This window comes from Rhinopithecus bieti, unplaced genomic scaffold (genome assembly GCF_001698545.2).
Source record: "Rhinopithecus bieti isolate Rb0 unplaced genomic scaffold, ASM169854v2 scaffold_4967, whole genome shotgun sequence".
Lineage (NCBI taxonomy): Eukaryota > Metazoa > Chordata > Mammalia > Primates > Cercopithecidae > Rhinopithecus > Rhinopithecus bieti.
In genome coordinates this window covers 511,146-523,361 of record NW_016804726.1, presented here as the reverse complement: position 1 = coordinate 523,361, position 12,216 = coordinate 511,146, and the positions used below count along the sequence as shown (strand labels likewise).

Below are 12,216 nucleotides of genomic sequence, written 5' to 3'. Positions count from 1 at the left end.
GCCACCGCGCCCGGCCCATGACTCAGTGTCTTGAACTGTTTATAATAGCCATTTAGAGGATATAGAATTGTGTAGTGTTTCATGTTATTTCATTTGTTTTCTGGAGAAGGAAAGAAAATAATTATATGAGTTAGTTTTCTTTTTTGGGGGGCTTGCTACTGATTAGCCAAAGGCAGGGTGGAGACTAGCAGGTCTGAAATTAGAGACACCTGTGCTGTTTTGGGAAGTTGAGACTCTTGACCTAGGATTTGCTGAAGTTGGTGCAGGAGATGTCAGTGTAGGTTAATATTTTCAGAGCTCAAAGCACATGTGGATTGGGGTTGTTTATAGGTGCAGTTTTGCTTGATCTCTGTATCTGCAAATGGAGTAAAAAAGTACAGTACTGCTGTTTTGGGAAACTTCTGCAAAAGTCCCTGAGCCAATGCAAATTAATCTTCTCCAAAAATACCAAGAAAATTCCCCATTTGGCTGTTTCACCTGGTTGAGGGAATTGACTGTTGTCATTATGCTTGTAAAGAAATTACCAGGCTGGGTGTGGTAGTTCATGCCTGTAATCCCAGCACTTTGGGAGGCTGAGATGGATGAATTGCTTGAATCCAGGAGTTTGAAACCAGCCTGGGCAACATGTTGAAACCCTGTCTCTACAAAAGCACCAGAAAAATTAGCCGGGCATGGTGACATGTGCCTGTAGTCCCATTTGCTAGAGAGGCTGAGGTGGGAGGATTGCTTGAGCCTGGGAAGTAGAGGCTGTAGTGAGCTGTGATTGCATCACTGCACTCCAGCCTGGGTGACAGAGTGAGACCCTGTCTCAAAAAAAAAAAAAAAAAAAAAAAAAAAATTAAAAATCGCTTTTTTTTTTTTTTTTTTTTATTAAGAGGCAGGATCTTGATTTGTTACCCAAGGTGAATTGCAGTGTGGAACAATTACAGTTCACTGTAGCCTTGAACTCCTGGGTTCAAGTGATCCTTCTGCCTCAGCCTCCAGAGTAGCTAGGACTGCAGGCATGTGCCACCATGCCTGGCTAATTAAAAAAAAACAAAATTTTTTTTGTAGAGACTGACGTCTCACTGTGTTGTCCGGGTTGGTCTTGAACTCCTGGCCTCAAGTGATTCTCCTACCCCGGCTTCCCAAAGTGTTTGCATTTACAGGCGTGAGCCACCATGCCTGGTCCACACGTTCTTTTAAAACAATTATAAATTTGATTTTCTGTTTTTACATTTTCTCTTGAAATTCTTCTCTCCTGGGAGATACCATCTCTATGTTTTCAGTCATGCAATAGCTGGGGTCAGAATAAATTGTTCAGCTCTCTCCTAGGTGATATGCAATTAAACTGAAATCTTCCTTCTCCTTTGGACTTGTGCATATATCTGTGAAAGGTGAAAAAAATCTGGTTAAGAGCAGCAGAATTACCTGATACTATACTGTCCTTTAACGGGCTGAGGTGGACACATTAACATTTCTTAATCTATGCATTTTTCCATGTTTATTTTTCTGTCTATTGAATGAATTACTGTACTTTTCCTCTTGGCCACTTCCTTTTATGGTTTAGTGAGATAAACTTAATATAATTTTCCTTCTTTGTTGAACAAATATTAGTTCTTTAAAAATAACTTTATTGAGGTGTAATTTATATACTACAGAATTTGCCTGTTTGAAGTGTACAGTTTATTTTTAGTAATTTTGTGGAGATGTGCAACCATTGCCCCACTCCAGTATTACATTTCCAGTGCCCCAAAAAGATCCCATGTAAACACCACTTTTTAACTTCCTTTGAAGTAAGGCACACATTTTATTAAGTTCTGCATCAGATTTAATCTTCTTCCACTCATGAAGTTTTCCACCACTCTGCATATTACACCTCTTCTTTCCTCTTCTTCTTTATATGTTTCTTATTACTGGTCAAACATACCACTCATTTGTTATTTTACTACATTTTCTCAACACTTTTTAAAAAGTGTAACCTTGAAAAGAAGGGATTTAGCTTTTATTCAGAGTTATTTTTTTCTTTGAAAGTTGTTATCTTATAATGCCTCAGGCCTCTCAGTAAGAGCTCGTTATTCTGGGTTTTCTTTTCACTTCATTTGCTATTTATTTATTTATTTTTTTGAGATAGAGCCTCGCTCTGTCGCTAGGCTGGAGTGCAGTGGCGCGATCTCAGTTCACTGTAACCTCTGCCTCCCAGGTTCAAGCAATTATGCCTCAGCTTCCCGAGTAGCTGGGACTACAGGGGTGTGCCACTACACCTGGCTAATTTTTTGTATTTTTTTTAGTAGAGATGAGGTTTCACCATGTTGGCCGGGATGGTCTTGATTTCTTGACCTTGTGATCCATCTGCCTTGGCCTCCTGAAGTGGTGGTGTTACAGGCGTGAGCCACCGTGCCCAGCTGCTATTCATTTATTTTTAAAGGGAATAATTTATTGGTTATTTCTTGTGTGTGTATACAGATCAGGTATTAGCTAATTTGGAGAACTCTGCTCTGTGCATAAGTATTCAGATGCTCAGTAAAAGATGTGAATATTGTCGTACATTTGAGCTTTTCCTTTTTTTTTTTTTTTTTTAAGACGGAGTCTTGCTCTGTTACCCAGGCTGGAGTGCAATGGTGTGATCTTGGCTCACTGCAACCTCCGCCTCCTGGGTTCAAGCCATTCTCGTGCCCCAGCCTGCTGAGTAACTGGGATTACAGGTGTGTGCCACCATGTCTGGCTAAGTTTTGTATTTTTAGTAGAGACGGGTTTCACTATGTTGACCAGGCTGATCTCAAACTCCTAAGCTCTTGATCCACCCACCTCGACCTCCCAAAGTGCTGGGATTGCAGGCATGAGCCACCACGCCCGGCTACACTTGAGCTTTTTAAAGGCCTACCTGCCATGTTGGTTTGTTTCCTTAATGGTGATGTTAAATCTCATCATTTGGTTGAGTTCCTGTCTGCCAGATTTATCCATTGTAAACTGTCTTTTTCCGTTTGTGATACATAATCTGTAGAGCCATACTAATTATTTACTTTTGATATCTCTTGTATAGAAGTACCATGTAGTTGTCACAGTAGCAATACGTCTTCTTAGAGTAACAAACTAGCCTGGCTAACAGTGTTTAAAAATTGAGTATTATGTGGAAGACAATATGCGAAAAATGCAAAAAAATGAAGTTCAGAATTCATTTAATTTGAGCTTCTTTGTAATGTGAATTTTTTTTTTTTTTTTTTGAGACGGAGTCTTGCTCTGTCATCCAGGCTGGAGTGTAGTGGCATGATCTTGGCTCACTGCAACCTCTGATTCCTGGGTTCAAGCAATTCTCCTGCCCCAGCCTCCTGAGTAGCTGGGATTACAGGCGCATGCCACCATGCCTGGCTAATTTTTGTATTTAGAGATGTGGTTTCACCATGTTGGTCTGGCTGGTCTTGAACTCCTGATCTTGTGATTTGCCTGCCTCGGCCTCCCAAATTGCTGGGATTAAAGGCATGAGCCACCGTGCCTAGCCTTGTAATGTGAATTTTTAAGTGTAGAGTTTAAATACAGTTGCTTAAGAGCCTTGGGATGTAAATCTAGTTTTCCTTGGGTCATAAGAAATTTTTGCTGACAACCCTTTCACAGTTGTACTTTAGTAGACATTATTAACATTTTTCATAGTTTTCAGACAAGTTCTTTCCTGCTTTTAAAATTCCTTCCTCCAGTCTTTTCATGTATCCCTTGGAACAATACAGCTCTTACTGAGGGGTCTAGAATTGTCTGAGTTTGAACCCTGGCTCAGCAGTTACTTAACCTCTCTGTACTTCAGTATTCTCCTTTGTAAAATGGAATAGTAATACCATATAAGTTTTTATGAGGATTACATAGGCATTTGGCACTTTTTCTGGTCACAGATATTCAGTAAGCCTGTATATTATTATTCTCAGTCTGATAAAACTTGTCACGTAATAGGCAGTGACTTTTTCCTTTATATGCTGTACATGTATACATAAACATATAAATGTACCTCATAGACATTGCTCAGGGAAATAATCATAGACATTCCTTCTGTAATTGTCTCTGTCCCAATCTTGGGGGGAAATTTAGATTCACTTTTTTAGGTTACTTGTAGGATCCATATGTTAACCATACACCCCCCGCCCCACCATGTCTACATTTGCTGCATATTACTTTGAATGTAACACTTAGGCACTGTCTAGTGCTATGAAAAAAAATGATAAATATTATTTCTACCTCAGACTATATGACCTTTTTTTTTTTTTTTTTTTCCAGGGACAAGGTCTTATTCTGTTGCCCCAGGCTGGAATACAGTGGCTCCGTCATAGCTCACAGCAGCTTTGCACTCCTGGACTCCAGCAGTTCTCCTGCCTTAGTCTCCTCAGTAGCTAGGATTGCAGGCATGTGCCACTATGCCTGGCTGATTTTTAAGTTTTTTGTGGAGATGGAGTCTCACTGTGTTGCCCAGGGTGGTCTTGAACTCCTGGGCTCGAGCAGTCCTCTGGCTTTGGCTTTTCAAAGCATTGGGATTATAGGTGTGAGCCAATGCACCTGGCTCAGACTATATGATCTTAATATGTATGTTGGAAATGGTTAAATTCAAGACACTGTTACTACCTTACATCTCTGACCTGAATTGGAGGCCACAGTTCATTAAATGCCAATCTATTCATCTAAGGACAGTTACCAACTAAATTTTTCAGTGGTTCTCAGTGGGGAAGGTACCATATATCCAAAGGGTATTTGGAAATATATGGAGGCATTTTCGGTTGTTAAGTGACTGTGGGTGGGGGATGCACCACTGGCATTTGGTGGAGAAAACTCAGAATTGTTCACCCAAAATGCCAATAGCGTCACTGTTGTGAAATTAAGCTAAACACTTTGGTAAATCAGTAGATAATGTTTTATCTTAGTTATAAAAAATGTTGAGCCTGGGCGTGGTGGCTCACGCCTGTAATTCCAGCACTTTGGAAGGCCAAAGCGGGTGGATCACAAGGTCAGGAGTTCAAGATCAGCCTGACCAACATGGTGAAACCGCATCTGTACTAAAAATACAAAAATTGTCTGGGTGTGGTGGTGCATGCCTGTAATCCCAGCTACTCAGGAGGCTGAGGCAGGAGAGTCGCTTGAACCCAGGAGGCGGAGGTTTCAGTAAGCCGAGATCGCACCACTGCACTCCAGCCTGGGCGACAGAGCGAGACTCCATCTCAAAAAAAAAATGTTGGAGTGTGGCCTTCTTACCTTTCCATGGCATGTGCTCATCCACTGTTATCAGTGTACTCTGAAAAAGGGAAGTCATCTGGCAAAAATGTCACGTTGCTTCCTGCATTCAAGGCTCCTGTTCCACCAGATATTATGAACTTTGTTCACACCAGCTTGCACAAAAACAACAGACAGCCCTATCTTGTTAGTGAATTAGCAGGTCATCAGACCAGTACTGAGTGTTGAGGTACTGGCAGAGTTGGGTCTCACATTCCCAGAGTTTGAGGTGGTGGGACTCACTGTTCTGGCCAGGGTGCTTTTGGAAATATCTGTCATGGAGGCCACGTGTTTGCAGCAACCAAAACCTGGCACTGTTGGCACTGTAGAGTGAACACAGCCCAAAAAACGATATGCTATCTGTTCTCCCCTGGGTGCCTCTGCCTTACCAGTGCTGGTCATGTCTAAAGGTCATCATATTAAGGAAGTTCCTGAACTTTTTTTGGTGGTCAGAGATAAAGTTGAAGGCTATAAGACAATCAAGGAAGCTGTTTTGCTACGTAAGAAACTTAAAGCCTGGATGATACAAAAAAGGGCTATACCTCTCAGCAAATGAGAGCTGGCAAGGGCAAAATGAGAAACCATTGTATCCAGCACAAGGGACCCTGCATCATCTATAATGAAGATGATCATATTGTCAAAGCCTTGAGAAACATTCCTGGAATTACTCTGCTTAATGGTAAGCAAACTGAACATTTTGAAACTTGCCCCTGATGGGCATGTGGGACGTTTCTGCATTTGGACTGAAAGTTCTTTCTAGAAGTTAGAGAATTGTGTGGCACTTGGTGTAAAGCTGCTTCCTCAAGAGTAACTGCTGTCTTTCCATGCACAAGATGATCAATACAGACCTTAGCAGAATCTTGAAAAGCCCAGACATCCAAAGCCCTTCAAGCATGTTGCAGGAAGATTCATTGTAGAGTCCTGAGGAAGAACCTCCTGGAAAACCTGAGAATCATGTTAAAACTAAACCCATATGCAAAGACCATGCACTGAAACACCATTCTTTGCCAGTCCAGCAATCATAAACTCCGGGTGGAGGAGGCAGCGGTGGCAGCGGCGGCAGTGGCAGCAGCAGCAGCAGCAGCAGAAGCACTAGAGGCCGAATCAGATGAGAAAGGGGATTGCAGTCAAGAAGCCTGTGGTAGGGAAGAAAGGAAAGAAGGTTGTTGGTGTTAAGCAGAAGAAACCTCTGGTGGGAAAAAGGGCAGCAGCTACCAACCAAGACGTCAGCAGCTGAAAAAAACCTTACCACAGAGGAAACGAAGCCTGCTGCATAAACTGTTGGTTTATTCCATAAAGGTCGAATAATTTTGGACAGCTTATTTTATTTTATTTTATTTTATTTTTTTGAGACGGAGTCTTGCTGTGTCGCCCAGGCTGGAGTGCAGTGGCGCGATCTCGGTTCACTGCAAGCTCCGCCTCCCGGGTTCACGCCATTCTCCCGCCTCAGTCTCCGAGTAGCTGGGACTACAGGCGCCCGCCACCATGCCCGGCTAGTTTTTTGTATTTTAGTAGAGACTGGGTTTCACCATGTTAGCCAGGATGGTCTTGATCTCCTGACTTCGTGATCCACCCGCCTCGGCCTCCCAAAGTGCTGGGATTACAGGCTTGAGCCACCGCGCCCGGCCTGGACAGCTTATTTTAAATAAAGACCTGATCAATGAAAAAAAAAAGTTATTGCTCATGGCAGGAAGCTTTTTGAATGAATCCTTCAGAGCTGTAGTATGTAATCTCTGAATTATTCAAGGGGAATTAGGCCATATTTTCTCAGTTGGGAGAGTAAGGTTTTGTCCTGAAGATTCTGAGGGTGTTTGCCATTAAGAATGTGTTTTGGTAGGGTTTAACCTCTAAAATTAAGAGTAGTTGAATGGCTAGGGTGGTTTACTGGTTAAAGAAAATTGGCATAGGCCGGGCGCGGTGGCTCACGCCTGTAATCCCAGCACTTTGGGGGAGGGCCGGAGGCGAGTGGATCACGAAGTCAAGGAAACGAGACCATCCTGCGTACACAGTGACAACCCCATCTCTACTAAAAAAAAAAAATTTGAATACAAAAAATTAGGCCGGTGACCGTGGGCGTGGCGTGCGCCGTAGCAGAACTACTGGGGAGGGCTGAGGGCAGGTTAGAATGGCGTGAACCTGGCGAGGCGGAGCTTTCCAGTGAGCCCTAGATCGCCCACCCACTGCCGCACGCCAGCCTGGGGACAAAGCAAGACTCCAGTCTCAAAAAAAAAAAATTGGCATATATTCTTTAGTATCTTGTGGTCATCCTCATGGTTGATGGAAAATAAATACAATTTGTGCCCTGCATTCCAGGTGATGCTGGATAGTTGTTGTGTCCTGTTCTTTCTTTCTTTCCTTCGGGGTCTCTGGATGTCTTTATTTTTAGTATTTATTTATTTATTTATTATTTATTTTATTTATTTTTTTTTTTTGAGACGAGTCTCGCTCTGTCGCCCAGGCTGGAGTGCCAGTGCCAGATCTCAGCTCACGCAAAGCTCCGCCTCCCGGGTTACGCCATTCTCCTGCCTCAGCCTCCGAGTAGCTGGGACTACAGGCCGCCGCCACCTTGCCCCGGCTCTTTGTTTGTGATTTTTAGTACGAGACGGTTTCACCTGTTAGCCAGGATGGGTCTCGATCTTGCTGACTCGGTGATCTCCCGTCTCGCCTCCCAAAGTGGCTGGGATTACAGGCTACCACTGCGCCGGCCCTTCTCTTCCTTTTTTTTTTTTTTTTTTTTAAGAGCAGTGATTGATGTATTATTTGTTTGGCAGATCAATAAGATTTCATTAGGATGTAATTTAACTTGTTGTAGCTTGTTTCACTTGAGGCTAGTATGGGACTTTGACAAAGATTAAAAAAAATATATTTATTCTCAACTTCCACCTACCATTTTATCAGTCTCTAGGGCAATGTTTCTCAAACATTTTTGGCTGTGGGTCATAGTTCAAGATGTATTTACATTGAGACCCAATACATGCATAAGTATATCGATATCTAAAACAAAAGTTTCATGAAATAATACTTACCCTTATTAGGTGCAGTGCAATCTGGTTGTTTCTATTTTATTCCATTTTATTTAATTGCAAAATGTTGATGTTGGCCTGGCATGTTGATTCTGTGACCAGTGTATTACGAATTGCAGTTAAAAATACTGTGTTAGGATGTATGTTCATGAAATTTTAACTAAGGCTTTAAAATATATCCCAAGTCTTACTGTCTCTCTCTGCCCAACTGTTGCCCTTGGCTAAGCCACCTTCATCTCTCTCTCAGACTTCGCCAGTAACCTCCTAAATTGCATTCTCTGCTGCCTCTCATCCCCTGCCATCACCTAGCTCTGTTCTTTTAGCTGTCTAATTCATGCTTTTAAAATGTTACTCTGGTCATGTCGTCCTCACTATTACTTTCTTTCCCCTACTTTCATTTATCGTGGTAAAATACACATGAAATTTACCATCTTAATAATTTTAAGTATATAGTTCAGTGGTATTATATACATTCATAATGTTATGCAACTATCATCACCATCCATCTCCAGAACTCTTTTCAGCTTGTAAAACTGAAACTTTACACCCGTTAAACAAGTAAGCCCCTATTCCCTCCTCCTCCTCCTTCCCCCTGGAAACTACCATTCTACTTTGTGTCTGTGATTTTGACCACTCTAGGTACCTCATATAAGTGGAATCATACAGCATATATTACTTTCTGTTATAAATTTAGCCTATGGGATTTTAAAAAAAAGTTTATATAATGTTTTGCATACGAGTTAAAAATTAAAGTAGTAATCATCGACCTCGGACATCTAGAACAAGTTATACCATGGAGCCTTCCTGCTCAGCAGTATTGAGGCCTGGACTGCCTTGTTTCCTCTTCCCTTCAGATTGGCAGAAGTGATTACTTCTCTGGACTTGTTGTAATATTTTTGTTTTTTAGTAAGTGAATATGAGGAGAGACTTGACTTTTTTTTTTGAGATAGAGTCTTGTTCTTTTGCCCAGGCTGAAGTGTAGTGGTATGATCTTGGCTCACTGCAACCTCCACCTCCCGGATTCAAGCAATCCTACCACTGCAGCCTCTCAAGTAGCTGGGACTACAGGCGTGTGTCACCATGCCCAGCTAATATTTGTATTTTTAGTAGAGATGAGGTTTTACTGTGTTGGCTAGGCTGGTCTCAAACTCCTGACCTCAAGTGATCCACCCCCGTCAGCCTCCCAGAGTGCTGGGATTAAGGTTTGAGCCACTGTGCCCAGCCCAAGACACCTGACTTTTTGTTTTTTTTTTTTGAGATGGAGTCTCGCGCTTGTTGCCCAGGTTGGAGTGCAACGGTGCGATTTTGGCTCACCACAACTTCCGTCTCTCAGGTGCAAGTGATTCTCCTGCCTCAGCCTCCCAAGTAGCTGGGATTACAGGCGTGCGCCACCACACCCGGCTAATTTTGCATTTTTAGTAGAGACGGGGTTTCTCCATGTTGGTCCGGCTGGTCTCAAACTCCCAACCTCTGGTGATCCTCCCATCTCAGCCTCCCAAAGTGCTGGGATTACAGGCGTGAGCCACTGCACCTGGCTGAGACTTAGCATTTTATTTTTTTTATTTTTTATTTTTTGAGATGGAATCTTGCTCTGTCGCCCAGGCTAGAATGCAGTGACGCCATCTCGGATCACTGCAAGCTCCGCCTCCCGGGTTCACACCATTCTCCTGCCTCAGCCTCCCGAGTAGCTGGGACTACAGGCGCCCGCCACCATGCCCGGCTAATGTTTTGTATTCTTAGCATTTTAAAAGATAAGATAATATGCTGAGCCAGACAGCTCAGGATCCTCCGCATCTATTTTATTATTTGCTTTTGGAAAAGGCGCTATAGTAGTATGTATGGAAAGGCTGACTTGGAAGTCATGACATCTGGGTTCTCCTGGCTTTGCCGCTTTCTTACTTGGAGACCTTGGGCAAATTGCTTACGACCCTTCTGAACTTTAGTTTCTTCAGCATCTGAAACCATTGGATACTTTAGATTTCTTCAAACCCTAAAATTCAGAAATTCTGTCATCTCTTTGACAAGGTTTTGAGACCGTAAGAGTCTGTTTTTCTGTTCTGTCATTCTGATTTTTTCCCATCTACTGTAATCTGAATGCTTAGAAGAAGGACAGTGAATTTTAATCTGTCACACTCAATTATTGTGATGAAATAATTCCAGAATTGTGATTATAAAGTAGTCTCGACATACAAAGTACTGTGCAGATGACAAGTACTATATATACCACTATGGGGAGAAAACTGGAGATGAGCACCTCATCCTGTGCACTTTCTGTGAATTGCTTTGTGGTTATGATCTTATGATCCACTTAGAGCAGTGGTCCCCAACGTTTTTGGCACCAGGGACCAGTTTCGTGGAAGACAGTTTTTCCATGGACCAGAGCAGCGGGGGCAAGGTTTTGGGATGAAGCTCTTCCACCTCAGATCATCAGGCATTAGATTCTCGTAAGGAAGGTGCAATCTAGACCTAGATCCCTTGTATGTGCATTTCACAGTAGGGCTTGTGCTGCTATGAGAATCTAATGCTGCCTATGAGAATCTAATGCCGCTGCTGATCTGACAGGAGGTGGAGCTCAGGTGGTAATAGTTGCTCTCCTCACTCCTGCTCTGTGGCCTGGGATTAAGGTTTGAGCCACTGTGCCCAGCCCAAGAGACCTGACTTTTTGTCTTTTTTTTGAGACAGAGTCTCACTCCTGCTGTGTGGCCTGGTTCCTACAGGCCACGTACTGGGAATTGGGAACCCCTGACGTAGAGAGTCTTTTGATTCTGCTTTCCTGTGCTTTCCTTGAATTGCAAGGCTGATTGGTTGCAGCATTCTCTTTGTATTATGTTTTGTGGCTTGAATGTGCCTAATCCAGCCAGAGGTAAAGCTGGGGAATTGTCCTCTTCTTTGGTCTTGAGGCACTTCAGGAAAATTTAGCTTTAGAACAGATAAGGTTACCAAAGTTCTGACTGCCTAGTTTGTGAGCTGGGCCCCTAGTGTCACATAGGGAGCTATGGTTTCATTATTACACATTTTGTTTTTCACTAAATATCATAGGTTTTTTCTCTGAAATGCTAATGAGCTGTCATATGACTGTATTTGCCTTCAAGTTATGGGAGGATTGATAGACATCTGTTATAGGCAAAACAAAGCTCTGTTTTTTTAATCAGGGAAGCATATTAGTAGTAGAGCTCTTTTGTAGCTCTCAGGCTTTTCAGACTCTTTCATAGTCCCATTTGTTAAAGACTTTTTACTTTATTTTGCCTCATTTGGCAGAAGACGTGGAGGTGCTCTAAATCTATTAGCTGCTTCACTCCAATGAGACTCTTACCATTGTAGTACCTAAGGGCACTGTTCAGCTCACCCCTGTGTACTCATGGTCAGATTGCCATCAGCCTTCCTTTTTTTCATACAGAAAGAACCGTAATGTGCATACTCTGTCTGTATAACATAATGAACTGACTTCTGGGCGACTTTAATTGTAACCTTAAAGGAGCTAATGATATTCATGTGTTAGGTTTACCTTGATTTTTGAACAAACAGTGCAGTTTCCCAGGGAATCAAAGTTAGACTGCTTTACATTGTAGAGAAGGGTGTGTGTGTGGGTGTGTGTGTGTGTCTGTGTGTATGTATGTATGTGTATAAAGTTAAAAGCTTTGTTCTGTGACTGTATCGAAGGAAGTAACCTAGGGAAGTTTTTTTAAGACTGAATAAGAGCAAATTGATGAGTTTTTTTGGGAAGAGGATTAAAGCGACTCATAGGAATTCAGCACCCTGTTGTATGTCATAGTGCTAAAATTTGCTTAGTGTTAAAGTCAGATGGCATAATGTAGAGTTACCATGTGACCAGCAATTCCTCTCATCATTATATACTCAAGAGAATTGAAAAAATATACCAACACAGAAACTTGTACATGAATATTCATAATAGCATTATTCATAATGGGAAGAAATGGAACAGTCCAAATGCCCATCAGCTGATGAGTGG

At 42.3% G+C, this 12,216-nt stretch overlaps 1 protein-coding gene and 1 pseudogene across 2 annotated transcripts in view; both read left to right on the top strand.

Moving 5' to 3' along the window:
- MRTFA (myocardin related transcription factor A) overlaps window positions 1-12,216 on the top strand; it is a 224,828-nt gene that overhangs the window by 45,498 nt on the left and 167,114 nt on the right. The gene's annotated exons all lie outside the window — the stretch shown is intronic.
- On the top strand, window positions 5,166-6,573 carry LOC108528454 (60S ribosomal protein L4-like; annotated as a pseudogene).